Below are 24,988 nucleotides of genomic sequence, written 5' to 3' on the forward strand. Positions count from 1 at the left end.
TGGGGTCTTATCCCTCATCTCTAGTCCACCCACAACAGACTCACATGCTGATTCACTGATTGTTTGACACCCTATCTACCAGCAGCAATTTGGTAAGTTTCCCCTTTGGTCAGTGTAAATGCTTCTCTGAGTCTGAAACCCTCTGGAACTCTTAGAGTCAGAAGTACCCCCAGCCTTGATCTTTAAGGCTGTGACTGACCCTCTTCACCTGACCCCATTACCCCATCCTTAGAGATACAACCCTGCAGTTTCCTTAGGCCCAGTTGGACTATTGCACCCCTTTCCTGCTCTCTTCTCCCACCTTCCCTTCGAAGCTGCCATAATCCCACAGCTTCTCTAGGCCCCTGTGGCTTTTGTGACTCTATTCTCCAACTCTTTTTCATGGTTGAGCTCATTACAGACCTCAGTTTTTCATCGCCTTCTGACATGTCTCCGGACCTCATTGAAAGCCCTGGTTCCAAGTGCTGAGTCACTACCTCAGGCTATTAGCCCTGACCCCCAAGCTAAAAAGCTTGGTACTTATTTGGTCCTCCCCAAGTCCTGGGTATGCCTGTGTCTACAGGTTGCAGTGATATTTTTTTTCTCTCCACCCTCACTCCCATCCATGGGAGCTATGCCTTCTGTAATTTCTCATTCTTCCTGGGATAGAAAACCTCAAGCCTCTACCCCTGGCACCCAACCTGAAGGGCCCTAAACTTGTTTGCCTTTGCAATCAAATGTGGCCTCGATACTCCTTAGATAATCAGTCCAAATGGCTGTCTAATGGCACCCTAGGTCCCAATATTATTCAGGACCTTTACAAATGCTGCAAGAAGTTTAAGCTTTCTCTTTTCTACACTCCAAAACCCTGCTTATTTTTGACTGGTCTCACTGCCCCCACCACCACCCACACACTGTATACATGTCCTGTCTTTTAAGCTATGGTTAATGAGTCTGTAAGGTTGTTGCAAAGTAGGAGTCCATAGCTGGACCTGGGCAGGATGGAGGAGGGAGCAGCATTCTCTGTCTGTAGCCAGGGTCCCAAAAAATTCGTATTTCTAAGCCTTCTTTGTTCTCAGCGTACTGGATTCAGTTTTACAGGGATTCAGGTGTCTTTTAGGAATCTTTTAACTGAGTGACATTAGACTGTTGTTTTATGCTGTCCCACTTCAATTAAAAGCTGGCTCTGAAGGTGGGATATGCTTCTCCATCCTCTAGACCTCATGCTTGTTATAAGGTTTCCTCTGAAATGTCTGTCCCATATCAGACAAGCCACCTGACTTTGTGACAGAGAAAGGAAAGGCAAACAAAATAAAGGGGCAGACTATTCCCAGTGGGGACCATTGCTACTCATCTCATGCTTTCTTGGTTTTAGTCTAACTCTCTAAAACTTTTGCTAAGATATAAGTCTTATCTCAAGATGTGTAAGACTATTGTGTAAATTATCTGTATCTCAAGATTTGTAACAAAAGGGTTAACTTAAAACTTGTCACACCAGTGTTGATAGTTAAAAATCTATGCATAAGTGATCTTAAAAGAAACATGTGGCTTGCCACCATTTTTACTGTTGTACCCCCATCTGGATAGAGATAGCCACATTGCTGATAGCCATCTCTGCTAGGATTGGAAAAGATGGATTTTTTTGTCATGTGACTTCACTCTATTCTTGATTAAAAGTAACCACATAGTATAAACCAGGAAAAAAAATCCTCATAGCTATGAAGCCCAAACCAAATGATTCCACCACTATTATCAATCACTCTAATGAGCCTCCTTCCTTATTGGCCTCAACTCAGTCTCAGGCCTCTTTAGGTTCCCTTTGTCCCTCCTCAGAAATGAACCACCCAAATCAAGTCTCTCAGGGTCCCACCTTTCAGCCTACTGGCAGCCCTTAGTCCTCCTGTTACTCACTCCCACTCCACCATGGAACCCTCTCTACCCCCTACCACCACAGCCTAAACTAGTCATGGTTCTCTCTTTGCAAGAGGTTGCGAGAGTGAATGGCTTAGTCAAGGTAGAAATCACCTACTCATTAAACAAACACTCTCAAATGTTTGATTGGGGTTCTATACTACCAATTTTCCACCTTTATTAAAGAATTTCACTATATTACCCAATCTTACCAAGCTTACTTTCCATGGCATCTGTATGATTCTCACCAACCCCACCCCCCAAGGAGCATAGACAGGTCTGGAACTAGGCTGGAACACATACAGATAAAGTCCAAACAACTTGCTTCCAGGCTTGTCTCTGTAAGCCTGCCCTTAAAGCTCTCCTTCCAGAATTTCTCTGACATTGAGGCTAAACTTAAATATCTAGAGAGGAAGTCCCTAACTCCACAAGCAAAATCTTAGCAGTGGCCATCTAGGTGTACCATGGGAGAGATGAAAAAGGCCTGGAAACAAAAATACCTGCTCCTAGCTAAGGTCTTTTAGTTGGCCATAGCAACTGCCTAGGCTCCCTTGCCTTCCAAAACCCAACAACCTCCAGATTCATGCCTCAGATGTGGTTAGGAAAGTCACCGGACTTGCCTGAGCCCTTCTAACCACTTTGACATGTCCAAGATGTCATCATGGGGGGGGACATTGGGCTGCTCACTGCCCATGTTCCTCACAGTGTGAGGACATCAAGCACAAATTGCCCTGCAGCCGACCTCCTAGGTCTGGCCATAGACAACTGACAGGTCTGGGCTTCCTTGACCCGACCACCACAATTTCTACCCAACTCACTTGGTCTGTCCTACCCCAGCAATTCCAGGACAGCCCACATCTATTTGGCCAGGCTCTGGCCTCTGACTTATTCTTTGTCTCTTCCTAAATCCAAATTTATACAATACATAGATAATCTTCTCCTTTGTAGTCTGTCCCCTCAAATTAGCCAGGCATATACCTTATTAAACTTTCTGTCCAGCTGGGGATAATAGGGTTTCACCTTCTAAGGCCCAACTGTCCACTCCTCAGGTAACTTATCTGAAATTAGCTGTCACTCCAACTCACAAGGCCATTGCCCTAGATAGGAAACCTCTAATCCAGTCGCTTTCAGTTCCTACCACCAATGTTGAAATTCTATGCTTTCTAGGGATGGCTGACTTTTGGATTCCTCCTTTTCTTATTTCACCTACCTCTTATATGTGCTGGCCCTTGGTCCCTCACATGAACCTCCCTCCCCTGTGCTGTTTACCAAGCCCTTTTGTAAGCTTCAACAGGGCCTCCTTCAGGCCACCACACTATATCTTCTGGACTTGCCCATTCTCTCTTTCTGTGTTAGAGAAAAGGAAGGGATATGTGTTCAGGGTCCTGGGTCACCAGTTGAAACCTTCCTTTGTATCTGTTACATATTTATTGAAGAAATTAGACCATACCATCCAAGGATGGGCACCTTGCCTGCATGCTCTGGCTGCAGCTGAGCTTCTCATATGCAAATAAAAAAGGTGAACCTTAGGTCACCCACCACTGTTTTCTTTTTTCACCACCTGTCCTACCTTCTAAGGTACAAGGGTCTCCAAGAACTAACTACTCCCCTCCTGAGTTCTCTCTCTTCAGGTATCCTTGGTAGAGGATGTCACACTTAATGTTCAACCATGCCAACGTCTCAGCATTTCAAACTGTCTCAAGTTGCTGATTTGACTCTTTAAGGTGTGTACAAATCATTTGTTTCTGCTGGCTTCATCCATCCATCGTAATTGGTTCCAAATTCTAGCACCTACCTCTTCAGCCGTTTCTTCCCTCCACTTGCTCTAATTTTCTGTCTCTCCTTGCCTGCTTAGTAAGTATCTTTTTTTTTTTTTCTGGCTCTTGGAGCCTGTTACGCCCTCCAGAATTCCAGCACATGGGAAACTCTGTAGTTACTATGACACTTGCTCTTCGCCCTCTGTTGGAGCCCTCCCTGTTTCTTTGCCTCCTCCCCCGAGGAGCTGCCTACTAAGTCCTGTAGCTTCCTTAAGCAAGTCCTTCTGGGCCTCTACAACCTTGTCCCTCCTCCTGTCTCTCAACTCTGTCCTAAGCTAAATATCCCTATCATCCCTTATCTCTTCTGCATCTCTCTTCAGTATCACAGACTACTTTAAGTCAAACTGTATGTTTTGACTCCTCAGGGATACACTTTATGGGCTAGATTCACACACTGAATTCCTTGATCCATAATAAATAGTACTTTGACCCTGAACACTGCCACCCAGCCCTTATGTCCAAATATTCACAATGCCTTGATCATTGGCAGCGTTCATGTTTGCTGCTACCTACCAGCTGGGTGGTCAGGGCCAACACTTGCCAGTTTATATGTATGGCATGACAAATGAGCAGTCCTGGTCCTACCCTTTCCTGAATTCTTGGGTGTAACTGCCTGAGTCACCACTGCAATGTCAGAACTGACTACTTCCCTGGCTGTTTACCATCAGTTCTCCTCTAAGTTCATATAGGATCTCCAGCAGGTGGCTCAGACTATCCTTAACCCCCCAGGACCAAATAGACTCACTGACCACCAAAGGACTACAAAATCCATGAGGGTTACAGTTACTAACAGTAGAGAGGGTAATCTTTGTCTCTTCCTATGGAAGGAATGTTGCTTTTATGTCTACTAGTCAGATACAGTTAAAAAGATAAAATCCAACTGCTCCAGATGAATCTCCAAAAATGTAAGAAACAGCCCCATGCCTCTGGCCAGTGGCTCATTGAAAGACCAATATGGAATTGAATTCTACTCTACTTAATCACCCTTCTCCTCCTTTTCTTAGTCCTAATAGTCACACCCTACCTTTTAAACCTCTTGTCTAGATTTCTTCAACAACCGATCTAAAAGATTTCTAATTATTTTTTTTAATTTCTAATTAAACTTTTAGTCACTTGCTATTACAAGATTACTGACTATGGAGCCAGAGGCCTGTAGCTCAGATTATGCCCTGACAGTGAAGATCTGTTTGCCCTAAGGACTTCAATGCCCCCATTCAGCAGGAAGTAGTCTAATGATAACATTGCCCCCCCTTTCCTGACCCCTGATAGTTTATCAATAGTAAACAAAAAGGGGCCCTGCCCCTAAGGACCTCCAGTCTCCAGACTCTACCCCCTGCCCTCAGAATATTCTTATGGCCAAAATGACCAGACCCAGCTCCTGAAGACACAGGTGGCCCAAGATTAGACCACAAAATACCAGCAATCCCTGGCCACCTTGGAAAACTCTGCCCCCAAGAAACTATATAAAGCCTATGTCCTGCTCAGTTCTTTGCTGTTTCTCTCCTGAGCAGAGGCTGCCACCCTGTTGTGTCTGTCTCAGTAAATCTCTGGTGTGAGGTTTGTTGCACTATGTGACTTTGTGGTATTCCTTGGCTCCCAACTGCCAGGATACCTTTTGCCTCCTCCCCACTCCCAGAGCTGTAACATAGACTTTATTTTGTTGTATTATATTCAGATAGGGTACAAGTTATTTCAGTCTTTTGAATTTGTAACATTTGTTTATGCCCCAGAATATGGTCTAGTTTAAAAAAAGATTTTATGTGATGCTAAGTAGACTGTGTATGTTCATTGGAATGGAATATTCTGTGAATAGCTTTTAAATTCATTTTATACAGGATATCAATTAATTTTGATGTTTCTCTATTTTTTTTGTCCAGATGACCTATTGGAGAAAGTGGTCATCTAGTATTAATGGATTGATGGTAATCTGTGTCTTTAAATCCAGTAGTAAACGTTTTAAAATTGGGTGCACCAGAGTTTGGTGTATATATGTTTAGGATAGTAACGTCTTCTTGGTTAACTGTTCTATTGATTACAATGAATTGTCCCTCTTTGTCTCTTCTGTTAAGTTTTAGCTTAAAGACTATTTTGTCAGATATTAGGATAGAGATACCTGCTTCCTTCCTGGTTGTCTTAGCTAGGTTCTTATTGATATAAAGAGACACCATGACCACAGCAGCTCTTATAAAGAAAACATTTATTAGGGGTGGCTCACTTACAGTGTCAGAGGTTCAGTCCATTATGATCACGAAGGGGAGTGTGGTGACCTGCAGACAGAGGTAGTGCTAGAACTGAGAGTGCTATATCCTGCAGGCAGCAGGAAGTTGATGGGCTTTCACACTGAGGGGAGCTTCAGAAAAAGACCTCAAAGCCTGCCCCCACAATGACACACTTCCTCTAACAAGATCACACCTACTTCAACAAGGCCACACCTCCTAATAGTGCTAGTCCCTTTGGGGGCCATTTTCTTTCCAACCTATTTGATTGGAGTACTTTTGTCCATCTTTTTACTCTAAAGCTTTGTTTTCTTTAAAGCTAAGATATGTTTCTTGTAGACAGGCAACAGATGGATTTTGTTTCTTGATCCCTTCATTCAGCCTATGTCTTTTGATTGTAAAATTAAGAACATTGATATTTGAAGTTGTTGAAATATATTTGTTAATTGCCTTCTTCATATTGTTGATTTTTCTTTTTGTTGCTGTTGTTTATGTTCTCAGTGGTATTTTGTGTTTTACAAATGATGGCTTCATATATCTTCCATAGTCTCTTGGCATCCCCTTCAATCCAAAATTTGGTTTTTTTGTTTTTTTGTTATTTTCTTTAGGTTCAGTGTGTTGAATAAAAGTTTTAGAGTGTTTATATCATGGAAAGTTTTTCTTTCTCCTTCAATTATGGCAAATATTATTAGTCTAGGCTGTTAATTCTGGTTTCTTAGGACTTAGAATGCATTGTTCAGGCTCTTCTGGCTTTCAGAGTTTCCATTAAGAAATCTGGGCATGTGTATTTCTTTTGTTCTAAGTCTGATATGGACAGAGCAGGTTGAAGTAGAAGAAGGGATGTATAGGCAAGCTGGGCCTAAAGGTTAGACTTGAGAGGAATGAAGTCAGGTGGACAGAAGGTTCTGGGCTGATATATGGGATGTTCCTCCTGGTCCAAGCGTGTAGTGTGGGGGTAGATCTTGCTGGATGGAAATATTGACTGTGGCATGCAAGGTGCCTTTGGGTGGAAGGGTTGGCAGGGCAGGTCCTGGCAAAAGTCTAGAGATTGGTTGTGATGGAGACAAAATGGCTCGACTAGGCCTGAGCACTGGATGTGATCCAGGTTAGATCTGATAGGTTATGGAGGGAAGGGTCAGGCAGACCCACCACACTAGACGTTGGAAAAGGCTGTGCTCTATCTAGCTGTGTAAGGAAGTTAGGCATGGTATGGGAGAAACCTGCGGATTGGTGGCAGGTAAGGAGGAAGCCCAGAGGTTGGTTTGTTGCAGGCAGGTGTAGCCAGACAAAGTGGGACATAAGCTAGATCTATCAGACTAGATCTATCCATATAACTTGGATGAGTCAAGGAAACTCACCAGACTAGACCGTGGAGAAGGATGTGGAATATCTGGCGGTGTGGAGAGATTGGTCTTAAGAAAAAAATTCTAAGAAGGGCAGCTCCACCGGCACAAAGAAGTCCAACCAGGTCAAATCAAACAAAATCAAAATGCCCATCGTTTTATTAAGTACAGCACTCTCAGGGAGCCGAGCACATGGTCGGGAGACAGGACCGCAAGGAGCCCATGCAAACCTGAAACCATGTGTTTCTCCTCTGGGAGCCCACTTAAATACCCTGTGGGAGTGGTCCTGACCCTCCCCCAGGGAAGGGTCAAGACCTGGCTTGCTGGAATTTAGAGTACAGAATAATGCAACTCCCAGGATAGGGGGACTGAGGACTACGTTCCAGACTTAACAGTTGGATGTGGTGAAACGGAGGCCTGTAGATTGTGGCAGGTAGAAATAGTTCTTGGTGTGTGTGTGTGTTTGTTTGTTTTTCGTTTTTGAGGTCATGTTACCTACTATGGCCTTAAACTCAGGATTGACCCACATTAGTTTCCTTAATAGATAGGACTGTGTCAATACCATGTATAGATGGTTCCATGATTAATTTTAACAGAAGTTCCTAGTGTGTTCATAAAAACAGATTATAGGTGGAAATAGACTCTATAATAAAGACTAACTACATTGTCCTTCTATAAAGAATAAACTGACATGTAGAAGGAATACATATTTTTCCTTTCCCCTGCATAGTACCTTCTATACAAAAAAAAAAAAACTGTGACATAAATAAGAAAAGATATCATCTTTCATGCAGTAAAACTGGATAATCTTAGTACAAGATATAACTTTTAGCAAAAAAGAGAATTTGCTATAAAGATCCTTAAAATAAATGTGACAAATACTCTGATCTGATCTCTACTCCTAAGAAGATAGTACCCTATGTCTTAGAAAGCATGGAAGCTGGATTTGTAATTCAGTTCTACCTCTTGAATCTATAATCTTAGGTATATCATGTGACACCAGCACCCTTCTCTGTAACTCTGATAGTAAATCCCGCTCTGTAGTATATATGGAGATTAATGGAACTAATTTATATACCTTACCTAGCATACTACTGACCACAGAGTGGGCACTTACAAGTGTCACTCTTCATAATTATTATTAAAATAGAGCTTACTCTATCAATGAGATGTGTACGAAACTGCCTTATCCTTGGAATGATGTCTAGTCTCCTTCTAAAGCCACACATAATCCTATGGGTCCATTGTCAAGTAAGCTGGGACAGACTACATGTCTTAAATGTCATCCACACATCAGGCCAACAGGAGAATCAGTTCTCTTGAGACACACAGAACTTAAACTCTGAACACTAAGTCATGAAAAGAAGTAGGAATGAGAGAGGGGAGCAAGTCCTAAGTAGAAATGAAGAACACAAGTTTCCTGAGCATGCCTCATTTGGAATGGTCAGTAGCAGATGTGTTAGGTATTCAATGTCCTAACTAATATCCCCTCTTTATCTTCAAAGTTGAGACAGCATTGCATAGAAAAAAAACTAATGGGTCAACTATCAAAAAAGTGTACTCTTGTCCTAATTACCACCTCCACCACACTGCTGAGTAAGCTATGAAACTTCAGACAAGTTATTTTTGTTCCTAAACTTCAGTTTCCAATTAGGAACTCTGGGATTAACAAAGATTTCTTTTTAACTTTAAGATGCTACAAGTCTTTGTGATGTGCCTCTAATCACTGAGTATGCCTCGTAGCTCAGAGAAATATAGCTTGCTACTCCTCTCATCTCCTGACTACTTTACCTTGCCTCAGGGTTTTGTTTCGGTGCTGCTTCTGAATTTTTTTGCCAGCTTGGCCTTTTTTGTCTTGGCCTCCAGGTGCAACCTCTTGAGCCTCCTTGAGATTTAGTATCCCTAGGAACTTCCTCCTTAGTCTTTGCTGAAGCCCCAGTCCTGGAATTTGATAGAGAAAGAGGGATAACAACCAAAATAAGCAAACAAACAAAACCATTAGTCAAGTATGTAGTGTGGTGGCCTCTCTACTACAGCTTTCCATCCTTTGTTTATTTGGACTTCACAATAGATTGGATGTAGTTTACCAACCAATAAGCCACTGATTTGAACCCACATCTATCACAAGCCAGAGGTCACTTATTGTCTCCATTGTCACCGTATAAATGTACAAAGTAGATTGCTAGCAATCACCCAATCATTCCCTTCTTCTTTCTGGCCAATACTAAATTACATATTTGAATTCCTAAGTCATTTTAGATCAACAATTTATGGAAAAATTACACAAGTAAGGAAAAGCAATTTTAAGAGAGTCTGCTGAGGGTCCAGACATGAATCTGGGACTTTCAAGGGAGTAGACCTAAGCCAGGACCTCCCAGGAACTAAGCCTGAGCCAGGACTTCTTCCAGCCTGGGCATGAATCTGGGACCTCCGAGGGAATAGGCAGGAACTAGAGATCTCTGTGGGACCAGGCCTGAGTCTAGGACCTCAGAGGAAGTAGGCCTGAGCCACGACCTCTGTAGGTCTGGGCATTGTTCTGGGACATCAAATGCCCTATGTGTTCAAGCTTGAGTCTGGGACTTACGAGGGAGTAAGATTGAGCCAGGTCCTTTGCGGTTCTGGGCACACCCAAGCCTGGAACTCCGAGGCAGTAAACCAGAGCCAGAAACCTTTGCGGGACCAACTCCAAGCCAGGGACTTCTGCAGGAGGGGATCCAGACCAGGATTTACAGAAATAGGTTGAAGCCAACCTAGGCCAAAGTAGGCCTAAGACAGCAAACTCCAAGGGAGCAGAGCAAAGCACAGGAGCCCTGAGCTATCCAGGAACACAGAGTAAACAACAGGGTAAATAGAAACTGTGACACTGACTGTACCACAAGGAAAAACCATCTGAGCTTTGGATTCTTTGGCACCTAGACGATTATTCAACAGACTCTCAGACAGCCCCAACCACATCTATTAGAGGAAAAGATGAGTAGAAAAGGTAAGAACACACACAGCACCACAAAGAGCAACACAACACCAGTAAAACCTAAAAACCCTGCAACAGCAAGACCTGAACAATCAAATACAGATGACGCAATAGAAAATGACCTAAAAAGTGACATCAAGAAAATGTTTGAAACTCTTAAAGAGGAAATGAGAAATTCCCCTAAAGAAATGTAGGAAAAGACAAATAAAAAAATTGGAAGACGTCAGAAAATCCCTCAAAAAAAAAAAAGAAAGAAAAAGAAAAAAACTCAAACATATGAAAGAAACTATTCAACTCTTGAAAACTGAAATAGATACAATAAAGAAAACACAACCCCCAAGGTCTAAATGAGGAGCAGAAGGAGGGAGAACATGAACAAGAAAGGCAGGACCGTGAGGAGTGCGTTCACCCACTGATACAAGGGGATTGATCTAATGAGAGTTCACCAAGGCCAGTTGAACTGGGACTGAACGAGCACGTGATCCAACCAGATTCTCTGAATGTGGCCGGATTCTCTGAATGTGGCTGACATGGGGTCTTTCTGAAAAGCCATTGACAATGACACTGAGACTTGTTTCCTCTGCATATACTGGATTTTGGGGATCCAGTCTGTTTGGATGCTCACCTCCTGGACCTGGAGGGAGGTGGGAGGAACTTGAACTTCCCACAGGGCAGGAAACCCTGCCTGCTCTTAGAGATGGAGAGGGAGGAGGAGAGGGAGTGGGGGGAGTGGGAGGGTGTTGGCAGGAGGAGCAGAAATGGAAACTTTTATAAATTAATAAACTTTTATAAATTAAAAAAAATAAGAAAACACAAGCCGACGGAATTATAGAAACAGAAAACATGAGAAAATGACCAGGAACCACAAACACAAGCATGAACAGCAGAATGCGAGAGATGGAAGAGAGAATCTCAAGCGCTGAAGATACAATAAAGGAAATAGAGTCATCAGTTAAAGAAAACATTAAATCTAACAAAAGCTAACCCAAAATACCCAGGAAATATGGGACACCATGAAAAGGTGAAATCTAAGAATAATAGGTATAGAAGAAGGAGAAGTTCAACTCAAAAGCACAGAAAATATTATTTAACAAAATCATAGAAGAAAACTTTCCCAACCTAAAGAAAGATATGCCTATGAAGATATAAGAATCTTAAAGAACACCAAATAGACTTGATCCAAAAAAAAGTCTTCTCACCACATAATAATCAAAACACTAAACATACAGAGTAAAAAAAAAAGAATATTAAGAACTGCAAAGGAAAAAGGCCAAGTAACATATAAAGGTAGACCTATCAGAATTATACCTGACTTCTCATTGGAGACAATGAAAGCTAAAAGGTCGTGGTCAAGTGTTATGCAGACATTAAGAGACCATGGATGCCAGTCCCAGACTACTGTACCCAGCAAAACTTTCATTCACCATAGAAGGACAAAACAAGCTATTCCATGACAAAGCTAGAGTTCACCAATACTTAGCCACAAACCCAGCCCTACACAAAATACTAAAAGGAAAACTCCAACCCAAGGAAGTTGGTTACATCCACAAAAACACAGACCATTAATGGTCTCATAGCAGCAAATCCCGAAGAAGGGGGAAACGCACAAATTAACATCACCAACAATGAAAACAAAATTAACAGGAGATAGCATCATTGGTTATTAATATCCCTTAATGTAAATGGACTCAAGTCACCTATAAAAAGACACAGGCTAACAGATTGGATATGAAAACTGAATCCATTTTCTTTTGCATACAAGAAACACACCTCAACATCAAAGGAAGACATCGCTTCAGAGTAAAGGGTTGGGAAAAAATATACCAATCAAATGGACTTAAGAAACAAGCAAGTATAGCTATCCTAATACCTAACAAAATAGACTTCAAACTAAAATCAGTCAAAAGAGACAAAGAAGGTCATTTCAGATTAGTCACAGGAAAAATCCATCAAGGAGAAATTTCAATACTGAATGTCTATGCTCCAAGTACAAGGGCACCTTCATATGTGGAAGAAACACTTCTAAAGCTTAAATCTTACATTAAACCCCACACACTAATAGTGGGAGACTTCAACACTCCCCTCTCACCACTGAACAGGTCAGTCAGACAAAAAATGAACAGAGAAATAAGAGAACTAACAGATGTTATGACTCAAATGGACTTAACAGATATCTATAGAATATTCTATCCAAACAGAAAAGAATATACCTTCTCAGTACCTCATGGAACCATCTCAAAAATTGACCACATACTTGGTAAAAAAAAAAAAAAGCCAAACCTCAACAACAAAAAGATTTGAATAACCCAATTTATCTTAACAGATCACCATGGTATAAAACTAGAAGTCAACAGTAATACTAATTCCAGAAAACCCACAAACACAACACATGGAAATTAAACAATGCTCACATCAATGGGTCAAGGAAGAAATAAAGGGAGAAATTAAAGACTTCCTAAAATTCAATGAAAATGACCACACAACATACCCAAATTTATGGGACACAATGAAAGCAGTGTTAAGAGGAAAGTTCATTGCACTAAATGCCTACCTAAAGAAGCTGGAAAAATCCCACACTAGTGAATTAACAGAACATCTGAAAACTTCAGAACAAAAAGAAACAAACTCATCTAAGAGAACTAGACGGCAAGAAATACTCAAATTGAGAGCTGAAATCATCAAAATAGAAACAAAGAAAACAATACAAAGAATCTATTCAACAAAGAGCTGGTTTTTCGAGAAAATCAACAAAATAGACAAAACTATCCAAACTAACCAAAGGCAGAGAGAGAATATCCAAATTAACAAAATCAGAAATGAAAAGAGGGACATAACAACAGACACGGAGGAAATACAGAGAATCATCAGGTCATATTTAGAAAACCTGTACTCCACAAAATTGGAAAACTTAAAGGAAATGGACAACTTTCTGGATAAATATCACTTATCAAAATTAAATCAAGACCAGATAATAAAATTAAGCAGACCTATAAGTGCTGAAAAAATAGAAGCAGTCATCAAAAGTCTCCCAACCAAAAAGAGCCCAGGACCAGATGGTTTCATCTCAGAAGTCTACAAGATTTTCAAAGAACTAATACCAATAATCCTCAAATTATTCCACACAATAGAAACAGAGGGAACATTGCCAAACTCTTTTTATGGGGCTACTATTACCCTGATACCCAAACCACAGAAAAACATTACTAAGAAAGAAAATTACAGACCAAATCTCACTCATGAACAATGATGCAAAAATACTAAATAAAATACTGGCAAATCGAATCCAAGAACACATCAGAGCCATCAACCACCATGATCAAGTCGGCTTCATCCCACAGTTGATGGTTCAACATACGAAAATCTGTCAATGTAATCCACCATATAAACAAGCTGAAAAATAAAAACCACATGATCATCTCATTAGATGCTGAAAAAGCTTTTGACAAAATACAACATCTCTTCATGATAAAGGTCTTGGAGAGAGCAGGGATACAAGGAGCATAATAAAGGCAATATACAGCAAGCCAACAGCCAACATCAAATTAAATGGAGAGACACTCCCAGCAATTCCACTGAAATAAGGAACAAGACAAGGTTGTCCACTCTCTCCTTATCTATTCAATATAGTTCTTGAGGTCCTAGCTAGAACAATAAGATATCAAAAGGAGATCAGGGGACTACAAATTGGAAAAGAAGAAGTCAAACTCTCACTGTTTACTGATGATATGATAGTTTACATAAGTGATCCCAACAATTCTACCAAGGAACTTCTACAACTCATAAACACTTTCAGTAATGTAGGAGGATACAAGATTAACTCAAAAAAAATCAGTAGCCCTCCTATACACGGATGATAAATGGGCTGGTGAAGAAATCAGAGAAACTTCACCCTTCATAGCAGCCACAAATAGCATGAAATATCTCGGTATAACTCTAACCAAGCAAATGGAAGACTTGTATGACAAGAACTTTAAGAAATTGAAGAAGACACCAGAAAGTAGAAAGAGCTCCCATGCTCTTGGGTAGGCAGAATTACCTACCCAATCTTACCAAAAGCAATCTACAGATTCAATGCAACTTCATATGGAAAACCAAAAATCCCAGAATAGCCAAAACAATCCTGTACAATAAAAGAACTTCTGGAGGCATCACAATCCCTGACTTCAAACTCTATTACAGAGCTACAATACTGAATACAGCCTGGTATTGGCATAAGAACAGACCGGAGGACCCATGGAACCAGCTACAAAACACAGATATCAATTCATACATCTTCGAACACCTGATCTTTGATACAGAAGCAAAAAATATCAAATGGAAGAAAGAAAGCATATTTAACAAGTAGTGCTGGCATAACTGGATATCAACATGTAGAAGAGTAAAAATAAATTCATATCTATTACCATGCACAGAACTCAAGTCCAAATGAATCAAAGACCTCAACATAAAGCCAGTCACACTGAACCTTATAGAAAAGAAAGTAGGAAATACATTTGAATGCATTGGCACAGGAGACCACTTCCTAAATATAACCCCAGCAGCACAGACACTGAGAGAAACAATTAATTAATCGAACCTCCTGAAACTGAAAGGCTTCTGTAAAGCTTTGTAAAGCTTCTGTAAAGCTTTGTCAACAAGACAAAACGACAGCCTACAGAATGGGTAAAGATCTTCACTAACCCCACATCAGACAGAGGTCTGGTATCCAAAATATACAAAGAACTCAGGAAATCATCATCGAAAAAACAAATAATCCAATAAAAAATAATGGAGTACAGACCTAAACAGAGAACTCTCAACAGAGGAATCTAAAATGGCTGAAGGACCCTTAAGGAAATGCTCAACATTCTTAGTCATCAGAGAAATGCAAATCAAAACAACTCTGAGATTGCATCTGACACCTGTAAGAATGGTCAAGATCAAAAACACTGATGACAACTTATGCTGGAGAGGTTGTGGGGTAAAGGGAACACTCCTGCATTGCTGGTGTGAATGCAAGCTGGTCCAGCCTCTTTGGATGTCAGTATGGCGATTTCTCAGAAAATTAGGAAACAGCCTTCCTCAAGACCCAGCAATACCACTTTTAGGTGTATATCCAAAGGATGCTCAATCATGCCACAAGGACATGTGCTCAGCTATGTTCATATCAGCATTGTTTGTCATAGCTAGAACCTGGAAACAACCTAAATGTCCCTCGACCTAAGAATGGATAAAGAAAATGTGGTACATTTATACAATGGAGTACTACACAGCAGAAAAAAATAACAACATCTTGAATTTTACAGGAAAATGGATGGAGCTATGAAACATTATTTTGAGTGAGGTAACCCAGAGACAGAAAGACAATTATCACATGTACTCACTCATAGGTGGTTTTTAAACATAAAGCAAAGAAAACCAGCCTACAAACCACAATCCCAGAGAACTTAGACAACAATGAGGATACTAAGAGAGATTTACATGATCTAATCCACATGGGAAATAGAAAAAGACAAGATCTCCTGAGTAAATTGGGAGCATGGGGACCTTGGGGGAGAATTGATGTGGGGAGGGGAGAGACAGGGAGGGTAGCAGAGAATAATGTAGAGCTCAATAAAAATCAATTTAAAAAAAGAAAAGCAATTTTAAATGAGTAGCTGGAGCCTAAAAGTTACCGATTTTTTAAATTAACTTTACTCATTTCTTTAAATGTTTCTTGATAAATACAAATAGTTGAGCAAAGAAAAGTACTGCATTCATTTGTTATTATTCTGCTTATATTTTTGTCTCTGAAAACAGTTTGTGTGACCTGAGAAGTTTTCTGGACCCATGTTGTTTATTAAGTAAATACTGATTGATGGTTAACAAACCAATGATGTCTGATTATAAATATGGAATTTTTGAATAACAGCCTTATAAACTTGCCCACATTTCACAATGTAATTCACATGTGATATCGTTAGCAGAATTGTGGCACTTAAGGAAACTATTCCATTAACAAACTTTGACCTAAGGAAGTTATGTGTTGAAAGCAAGTTCAGTGATGGTACAGGTGATTCTCACCAGGAACTCTGTCACATGCTTTGATGTTTACCCAGTGCAGAGAAACAGGGAGAGAATACAAGTGCATTTATTCAGTTTTGTTTAACAGACACACACACACACACACACACACACACACACACACACACACCCCACATTGTCAAATAGTTCCCTGACCGGTAGTTACTGTGTGCTGGGGAGAGTTCTCTGTGGTCATGTCCACTGAGGCTTAAAGTCTATACTCTGGGTAAGTCAGGATGAGGTTGGAGTTCTTTCTTTGTTTACATCCAGCAGAGACTTAGTTTTAAGGAAATTCCTAAGAACTTAATTATTTGCCAAGTTGATGTTTTGGTGTTGCTGTTTTCTAGGCAGGCCAACTGCAAGTAGAAAGCTCTTACTCTTGTGCTGCCTTTCTGAACTCTGCCCTAACATCGATTAACTTAAAAGTGAGACTAGGAAGTAGAAGTCAGAAAAGAGCAGATGCCCTGAGGCAGGTACTATGTAGGTCTGAGTGATCCCCTTCAGGACCATTGCTTTTGCCTTTACTTAAGCATTTGCTGCTACCTAAAAATATCATTTGTATACTATCTAACTGCAGAGCCAATACCATTACTGTCTTTTTTTTTAACCTGTTTCTCTTTTTTTATTGATTTTTATTGAGCTCTACTTTTTTCTCTGCTACCCTCCCTGCCTTTCCTCTCCCTCCTTTTGCCCCAAGGTCCCCATGCTCCCAATTTACTCAGAAGATCTTGTCTTTTTCTACTTTCTATGTAGATTAGATCTATATATGTCTCTCTTAGGGTCCTCATTGTTGTCTAAGTTCTCTGGAATTGTGGTTTGTAGGCTGGTTTTCCTTGCTTTATGTTTAAAAACCACCTATGAGTGAGTACATGTGATAATTGTCTTTCTGTCTCTGGGTTACCTCACTCAGAATAATGTTTTCTAGCTTCATCCATTTTCCTGCAAAATTCAAGATGCCGGGGTGATCTGGCTGCGACATTTGTCACCCCATTGATCGCCAGGGTTGATTTGGCTTGTCTGGCTGGCTAGGCAGGTGTCCCCTTCCTTCCTCACCGCTCCATGTGCATCCCTCCTGAAGCCGCATGCTCGGTTGAAGAGGACAACCTTCCCCGAATAGAGGAGGACCGGTCTTAGGTCAAGGGTATACGAGTAGCTGCAGTCCCCTGCTAGAACCTCCAGACAAGCTCTCAAGGTCCATTACTGTCTTTCTTATGAATCCATATGTGAATTTTTTTAGAGGCTGGATTTTTCTGATATAGTAACATACTTAAGTCCCTAGGAAAGTATAGTACTTACTGCACATGCATTTTGACTTCAGTTCAATCTCCAAAGCCCATGTAAAAAGAAGCTGGCTAAGGGGGTGGAAAGATGGCTCAGTGTTTATGAGCACTTCCTACCCTTTCAAAGCATTTGAATATGTTACAAGGCTTTGTAATGTGTCACAAAGCACCCACATGGTGGCTCACTACCATATATAACTCTAATTCCAGTAGAACCAATACTGTCTTCCAATCTCCCAAGGGTACCAGTCATGCATGTGGTACATATGCATATATATCCAGAAAAAATAACCATACACATAAAAATAAATAAAATTTAAAAGAAAGTAAAGTAGAACTTGATTAGGGAAGATACCCAACATCAACCTCTGACCTGTACACAAACACACACACACTCTACCACTGCTGCCACCGCCATCATCATCATCAATATAAATATTTTTAAAAATAATAGACAGGTGTGGTGTCTCACACCACAATCTTAGCCCTTGGGAAGGTGAAAACAGGAAGATTACCAGGAATTTAAAGTCAGCTAGATATGGACTCCAGGGCAATCTGGACTACAGGGTAAATAATGATCTAAGTTATGGTATTCTAATAAATAAGTAAAATAAAATACTGTGGTAGTAGTATCAGAGGAGATGTCCTCATATTTATGTATATAAATGATTATATACATCTTACAGACAATTTGATATCTGTGAATATAGCATTTTAGAACTCAAATAAGAAATGCTTGGGGTAATTGGTCAATATTTGCCTCTTTTTTAAAATTTGAAGATAAAAGATATTACTCATCTTGGACTGTTTATAACGCTCCTGATGAATTCTCTGTCCTTGGCAGAGTTTAAAGTCCACTGGCATGAAATAGATGCTCAGATATATACTGAGTTATGTTATAGATGCTCAGGTCCCCAAGCATGTTTGTAAATCATAGCAGACTTTGTGAAAATGTTTCAACCTGTGCTTTTTAATGAAACACCAAACTGGTTAGAGTTCTAAGGTCAGTGGAAACAAATATGCTTTTAACAAATATTTACTGCCTTCAGAGAGGTAGTGCGCAAGGAGTAAAGAAAAAAGCCAAAGTCGACTCAACTCTTGGGTCTGTTCTGGTTAGGAGCCCCAGCTGCTATCAAGCATGAGTTCACCTTTGTGAGGGTTTTACCTAAGCGTCATTGATTGCCTCATTATCTACTATAGGTTTTCTTAGCCTCTCTAGGATTTTTTTTTCCTCCTGCCTCCTCTCTCCCTCTCTTCTCTGTCCAGTGAACAAAAGCAAAGCACCCCCTGGAGTCCACTCTTCTTTGCTCTGTGACCTTGGCTAACAGCAATCCTCAGCAGGGGCAGTGTACGCGTGGCTTGAGATACAGGCAGCTGCCTGGAGTTTGCAGTGAGAACTTTCTGAAGGCTCTAAAACACGCCCTAGGAAGCCCTGAACCACCACCCTTTGTAGATGCACAGAGTTAGCTTCCTGTGGGCCTCAGTCACAACACTCAATAAATAACCTTGTATTTCGTGTTTCACTGTAAAGATGCTTAGTTTAGTGCAGTTGATTCATAGCACCAAACCCAGCAGAATGATGTGTGCTGGCGCAAAGGTTTCTCTGTCATTCATACTTTCTTCATAAGGCACACTACAGCTTTCTGGTGTTTAAGAACACGAGGCACTGTGCTTGAGAGCCATTCTAAATAGTGACTCACCAAGAAAAAAAAATACAAAAACCATGGTGCTATTTAGACCATGAAAAAAACTCTTATTTATAGCATGAAAGCTAAAACATGAAGGCAGAGTGTCACCTTGCCTGACCTCACCTGGGAGCAGTGAACGTCATGTAGCTCAGATTTTTCTATGCTCTGCACATGTTTGCGAATGAGCAAGAAAATGCCACGCACATTGGATTTGGGGTTACAAATAAATGTTACCATGTGGAAAAATTAGTGAATAATTTTGTAGAATCTTCTCCAAAATTAGCTTTTTATAAATGTTTCTTGTGAATTCCTTTAGAACACAATAGAAATCTTAAGATAATTTACAGAGGGCTCAGTGGGTAAAGTCCCTGAGCTGAATCCTAAGAACCCATGTATAAAAGGGAGACCAGGTGTGATGGTATGCAGTTGTAATCCCAGCATTGGGGAGGTAGAGATGGGAGATCCCTGGGGCTCACACTCAGCAGCAGCCAGTGTATCCTACTTATCCAACTCCCTACCAATGAGAGACCGTTTCACAAAAGATGGATGAGAAAAAAAATTATATCAAAAAAGGTGGATGGTACCTTTGCCTACACACACACAGACACCATGTACAAACAAGTTATTTTGAATAACAACTCAGGTATAATGACTGAAGGTTGGGACATTTAAATTGCAAGTTAGTAAAGTAGATCTTGCATCTGTAACAGTAACCACAATACTGTAGCTTAATGAAAGCTTTAAAGAAAACTATTGCAAGTGCTCTGGCCCTCCAGCCCCTGCATCCCCTAGTTGCAGTTAGCACGGCTTTGTGACCTGACCCTCTTGGGTAGTAGGGGAGGGGATCATCCTTATGCACTACCAATATTTTGTTTGTAAAGATGTGATATTCATATAGAAACATTTTGATCCTAACAAATGGTCTAAGTGTTGCTCTTAGACCTTGTGACACTTTATGCTACCGACCAAATACAAACGACATTCTCAAGCTGTTTTTGGTTAACTGTTTAATGTTGGAAATCAAGACTTTTCCATGCAATAACTTCTGCAAAACACTGCTGTACATTATCAGTATATTATTCTGTTGACAGAAGGACAAATGGGAAACATACACACCTAGTTTCATATCCTTGTACAGCCGCCAAGTAGAAATGACCTGGGTGGCCTAGAGGAATGGCTTAGATCATAGCTGAAAGCTTATTTTATTTTGGGATAAAATACTAGATTTTAAAATATTCTCGTGAGTAAATTCAGATTATGAGTGATTTTATTGAAGTACCTATATTAAAAATCAGGATGGTAAGCAGACAGTTTACTTGGGCATATGTTAATGTCAGTGTGGCCACGTGGCAGCATAGTCTCCAGGAATTCCAATTAACCATGTAAATATATTTCATAGTGTCACATCTCACTTTGTCAGAACCCCTGCTGTTTTCTATCGTTATCATAAATGCAGGTGCAAATAGCAGTTATGTATTCCGATAGAAAGCAGTTGGAGACATTTCACTGTGGGACACAACACTTTGAGATTGTGTACATCTGTTCAAATAATGTATCCAGCCCAGGTGACATGAACACAAGGATGGAAACATCTGCCCTTGAGACCATTTGCCATATAGCAGATGCCCGCATCTTTATTTATGCAGATGGTTGGTGTGATGAGTAGAGCAGGGATAAAAGCCAAGTAGTTTGACAGGGGTATTTAGGTTGTCATGCAAGCTAATTTCTTATTTTAAAAGTATAATACTGATAGGACTAGAGACTCACAGATCTGGCCCTGCCAGACCTTCAAATTAATTGACATCAAAATTCTAAAGATACTTACAGAAGTTCCAGCATGCGTTAGAAAGTACTGCTCAGGTTGAGGTCTAGCTCAGTAGTAGAACTCAGTTTGCCTGTGTGCCAAAGGTCTTGAGCTTGATGCTGGGTGCTACAAACACAGAAAGACTTTTATGATTGTTTGGGTTTTCATTAACTAATTTAAAACGATTTTGAATACATTTATTTTTAAAATTCTTTAGAGACTGCTCTGTTTTTTGAATGGGTATAAATTATCAACACAATCTTGTGATGTTTTTTAAAACTTGGGAAAACATAAATATCATGAAATTGAAACAATTTATGAGATATTCTTGAATATCCATTCAAATTAGGTAACATAAGTTTCTGAAGAATTACGTGTTAATGCTTTTTTGCTGAACATTTTGTTTATTCTGTTCTAACATTTCCAGTTACTGATATTTTAATTTTAATATTTAATTTAATAATTAATATTTAATCCAGTTACTGATAAATTTCGTCTAGAGGAATTTTGGTTAATGTCAGAACTTTTTCTATTTTTCTGTCATATTCTTAAGGAAACGAAGGTGATGGGGATGAAAACTTAACTGAAAAGGCAAACACTTCTAGACTTCATCACCCGTCCGCTATACGCGTGCTTATAGAAACTCAAAAGAGTCTATATGTCGCCTACTTAAGCATTTCTCAAGCTTCAGGACACCTTTGAGCTCTTAAAAGTTATTGAAGACTTTACAGAGCATTTGTGTAGGTGTGTCTTCTTATACTTCTCATATTAATGATTAGAAGCCTAAACTATGAACTTATAAATTCAGAATAGTTCATTACATCTTAACATAAATGAGTCAGTCTAATAAAATGGACTTTATTTTCCAAATAAAACCTTTTGCAAGAATATAAGAACCAATATATATCTTTTGCAATATTTCTGAAAACTCGTGTGTGTGTGTGTGTGTGTGTGTGTGTGTGTGTATGCGCGCGCGTGCGCGCCCAGAGATCAGTGTGGGCTTGTTCTTCTATTGCTTTCCACTATAGTTTTTGAGACAGGGTCTCTCACTGAACCTCTAGTTCGTTTGATTTTGTTAAGTTGGCTGGCCAGTGAGCTCAGGAGTCCCCTCTCACTGCTCCCCATCTCTTCTATTCAGTTCTAGTTCAGTTATGTTGATGCTAGGCTTCCAGTTCTTCGTGCTTGCATGGCAAACACTTTACTGACTGAGCCCTCTGCTGTACTTGGAGGCAGCTTTGAGTCTTATATCTGATCCTGCATCTAATCTGTTGTGATTTTGTTCATACTGAAGTAGTTAAGCTTTATAGTGTGCTGAATGGGGTAAACTACTTTAATGGCCTTTACAGGTAACTAAGGATTTTTTATACTACACAAAAATTTATCAAATGGTTCCATGTTAAGAGTTTAGTTGTAAAGTGAACAGTGAAACCATGTCTGTGGATCGTGTACTCAGTTGTAGATAGTAGCAGTAGTTTGGGTTAGCGTGCACTTGTATGAGTCTTTTTATGCAGCATCACCTAGAAGACTTCAGTTCCCCAGGTGTGAGGCTCTTTCATATACTTATGTAATAGTTTAAGAATCATATTCATTATCCATCTCATGTGAAAACTTTTTTATGTTTTTATTAACTTGGTTATTTTTTAAAAACTGCCAAATAAAATCATTATACACTCTTTAAATATGGCTCCCCACTTAACAGTGAGTGGTTCCTATTAAAAGTTTTTGGGCTATGCTGGGAGGTGGTAGTACAAGCCTTTAATCCTAGCATTTAAGAGGCAGAGGCAGATGGATCTCTGTGAGTTTGAGGCTAGCCTGCTTTACAAAGCTAGTTCCAGGACAGCCAAGGATACACAAAGAAACCCTGTCTCAAAATGTCTCAAAAAACAAGAGAGAGAGATAGAGAGAGAGAGTGCGCGCTTTTGGGTCCGAGGTAGCTTGTTTTGGAGTCCTCTCTAATGGACAGCAGTGCAGTCCATAAGTTTTGAGTTTCAGTTTCTCCCAGGCTGCCAGTGTACTTTGTATTTGAAACTCATGGTGCTTTCTATTGAAACAAGACACACTCGCAGTCAGCCAGGAGGACAAAGGACAAAGGGCCAATACTCTGTAGTTTGCTGTCTCCAAGCTGTCATGTTTGCTAGGTTAGGGATAGTGGATGCTATGCTTTGCTTTTGTTGTTGTTTGCTTGCTTGCTTTTGTTGTTGTTTTGTTTTTTACTTACAGTGGATTTACCATGACCCATGCTTATCATAAGTAAGAAACCATCTAAGTTCAGAAATTCCACCTTCCAAATTTCCAATTGCTGCATGAAAAATTACCTTTATCACTATCAACCAATACTTTTAGTGTTGTACTTTTATAAATAAAGCTCCACTCATACCCAAATCTATGCTCTTTCAACATATGTCGATCAGATAGAGGGGAAAGCGGCTATCTCAGCTTCACATTCCTAAAACCATCTCCTGCGGCGAGTGCTTCATCCATCACATGAAGTAATAAAGGGGCATTTACTCAAGGATTAAGGTTTAAGATAACCAAAATCTAGAGCTGCCTTCTCTATCTCCTATGAGAACACAGTAGTACAGACAGGCCTGCTTGGTCAGCATGCTGTTACTGCTCAACTTCAGGTGGAGATGGCTTCAGATCAGATAGTTTGGCCCAACATATCCTTTGCCTGTGAGGTCTATATTAGCGTCAGATGGTGTTGGGACCCTCCAGTCTGCAGGTCTGAGTAGATAAACACTGATTCTCTCTAATCACAACTTGCTACAGGGAGGAAACTCAGGTCCAAATACATTGAGGATTATTGTCCTGCCCAGATTCATGCTAGAAATAAATGGAAGAACCAAAGACAGACCTCCGTTCTCGGTTTTACATACATTTTGTTTTCTTGTCTCTGAGGAACTCCCCTACTCCCTGAAAAAGGAAGTTCCTCAGATTAGGACATAACCAGGTGTTGCTCAGGTTTACCACGCTCCCCATGAAAAACTAGTTGCCTTCCTGTACTTCTTGTCTTACACCTAGAGTTCTTCAGTGACCCCAGTTCACAGAGTAATAATGTGGAATTAGAAAATTTCAGGGTTATTTATATTGTTCTTTTATAAAAGACTCTAGTACCAATTTTTAAAAAGTTCTTCATGCCTGTGTTGGTTAATCTTCACTTTGAAGTTGCTTGGATTAAGAAATACCTAGGGTCAATAAAACATACTTCTTCTGGGTGTGTCTGCACAGGTATTTCCAGAGAATACCAATAAGAGTTCTGAGATAACCCTTGGATTAATCTCTTCATGGTGGCATCTTTTGACATTATTGAACAGGGACAAAAAGTAGGAAGTAAGTCCTAATTGGAGGAAGTGGGTAGTGGTGGTAGGTATTTAGAGCTGTACCTTGCCCTGACCCCTTCTAATATTCCTCCTTCACTCTACATCCTGACTGTAGTGATAACTTCCTCCACCACATACACCACCAGGATGCTCATCCCAAGCACATGGAACCAAGAAAACATGGGTTGAACCCTCCGAAACTGGGAGCCAATATAATTCCTCCTTATGTTTTTTCCTGTCTGCTGTTTTTGATAACAGCAGCAAAAAGGCTGGCTAACACAGTACTTTTTTAAATACCATGAAATTTCTTTTGTGGAATTTCTTGCTTTATACAGCTGTCTTGGGCTGGGGAAGATGGCTGCCAAGCTCAGGAGTCTGAATTCGGTTTTCAGCGCCCAGTTAGAAAGCTGGATGCAATGATTTGCATCTAATCTGAGCATTCTTCCCTCAAGAAGGGAAGTGGAAGCAGAAGAACCAGCCAGAAACTTTTGAGCCAGCTAGCCTGGAGTATACAGTCCAGTGTCAGAAAAAATAAAAGAGACTCTGCTTCAATGAAATAGAAGTCAAGAGCCAGCTCCTGACATTCTCCCTCTCACCCCTACATACATACCATGGCA

General features: G+C 40.2%; 1 protein-coding gene across 19 annotated transcripts in view; it reads left to right on the plus strand.

Moving 5' to 3' along the window:
• Positions 1–24,988, plus strand: part of Znf438 (zinc finger protein 438) — a 138,486-nt gene that overhangs the window by 99,222 nt on the left and 14,276 nt on the right. The window contains exon 1 of one of the 19 annotated variants that reach the window (XM_085698944.2): positions 3,516–3,614. The exons of the other annotated variants lie outside the window; for them this stretch is intronic. The gene's annotated coding sequence lies outside the window, so the exon portion shown is untranslated. Of the gene's footprint in view, positions 1–3,515; positions 3,615–24,988 lie in introns of those variants that run through there. 19 annotated transcript variants of the gene reach the window in all.

This window comes from Myodes glareolus, chromosome 14 (genome assembly GCF_982192425.1).
Source record: "Myodes glareolus chromosome 14, mMyoGla1.1, whole genome shotgun sequence".
NCBI classification, from domain to species: domain Eukaryota; kingdom Metazoa; phylum Chordata; class Mammalia; order Rodentia; family Cricetidae; genus Myodes; species Myodes glareolus.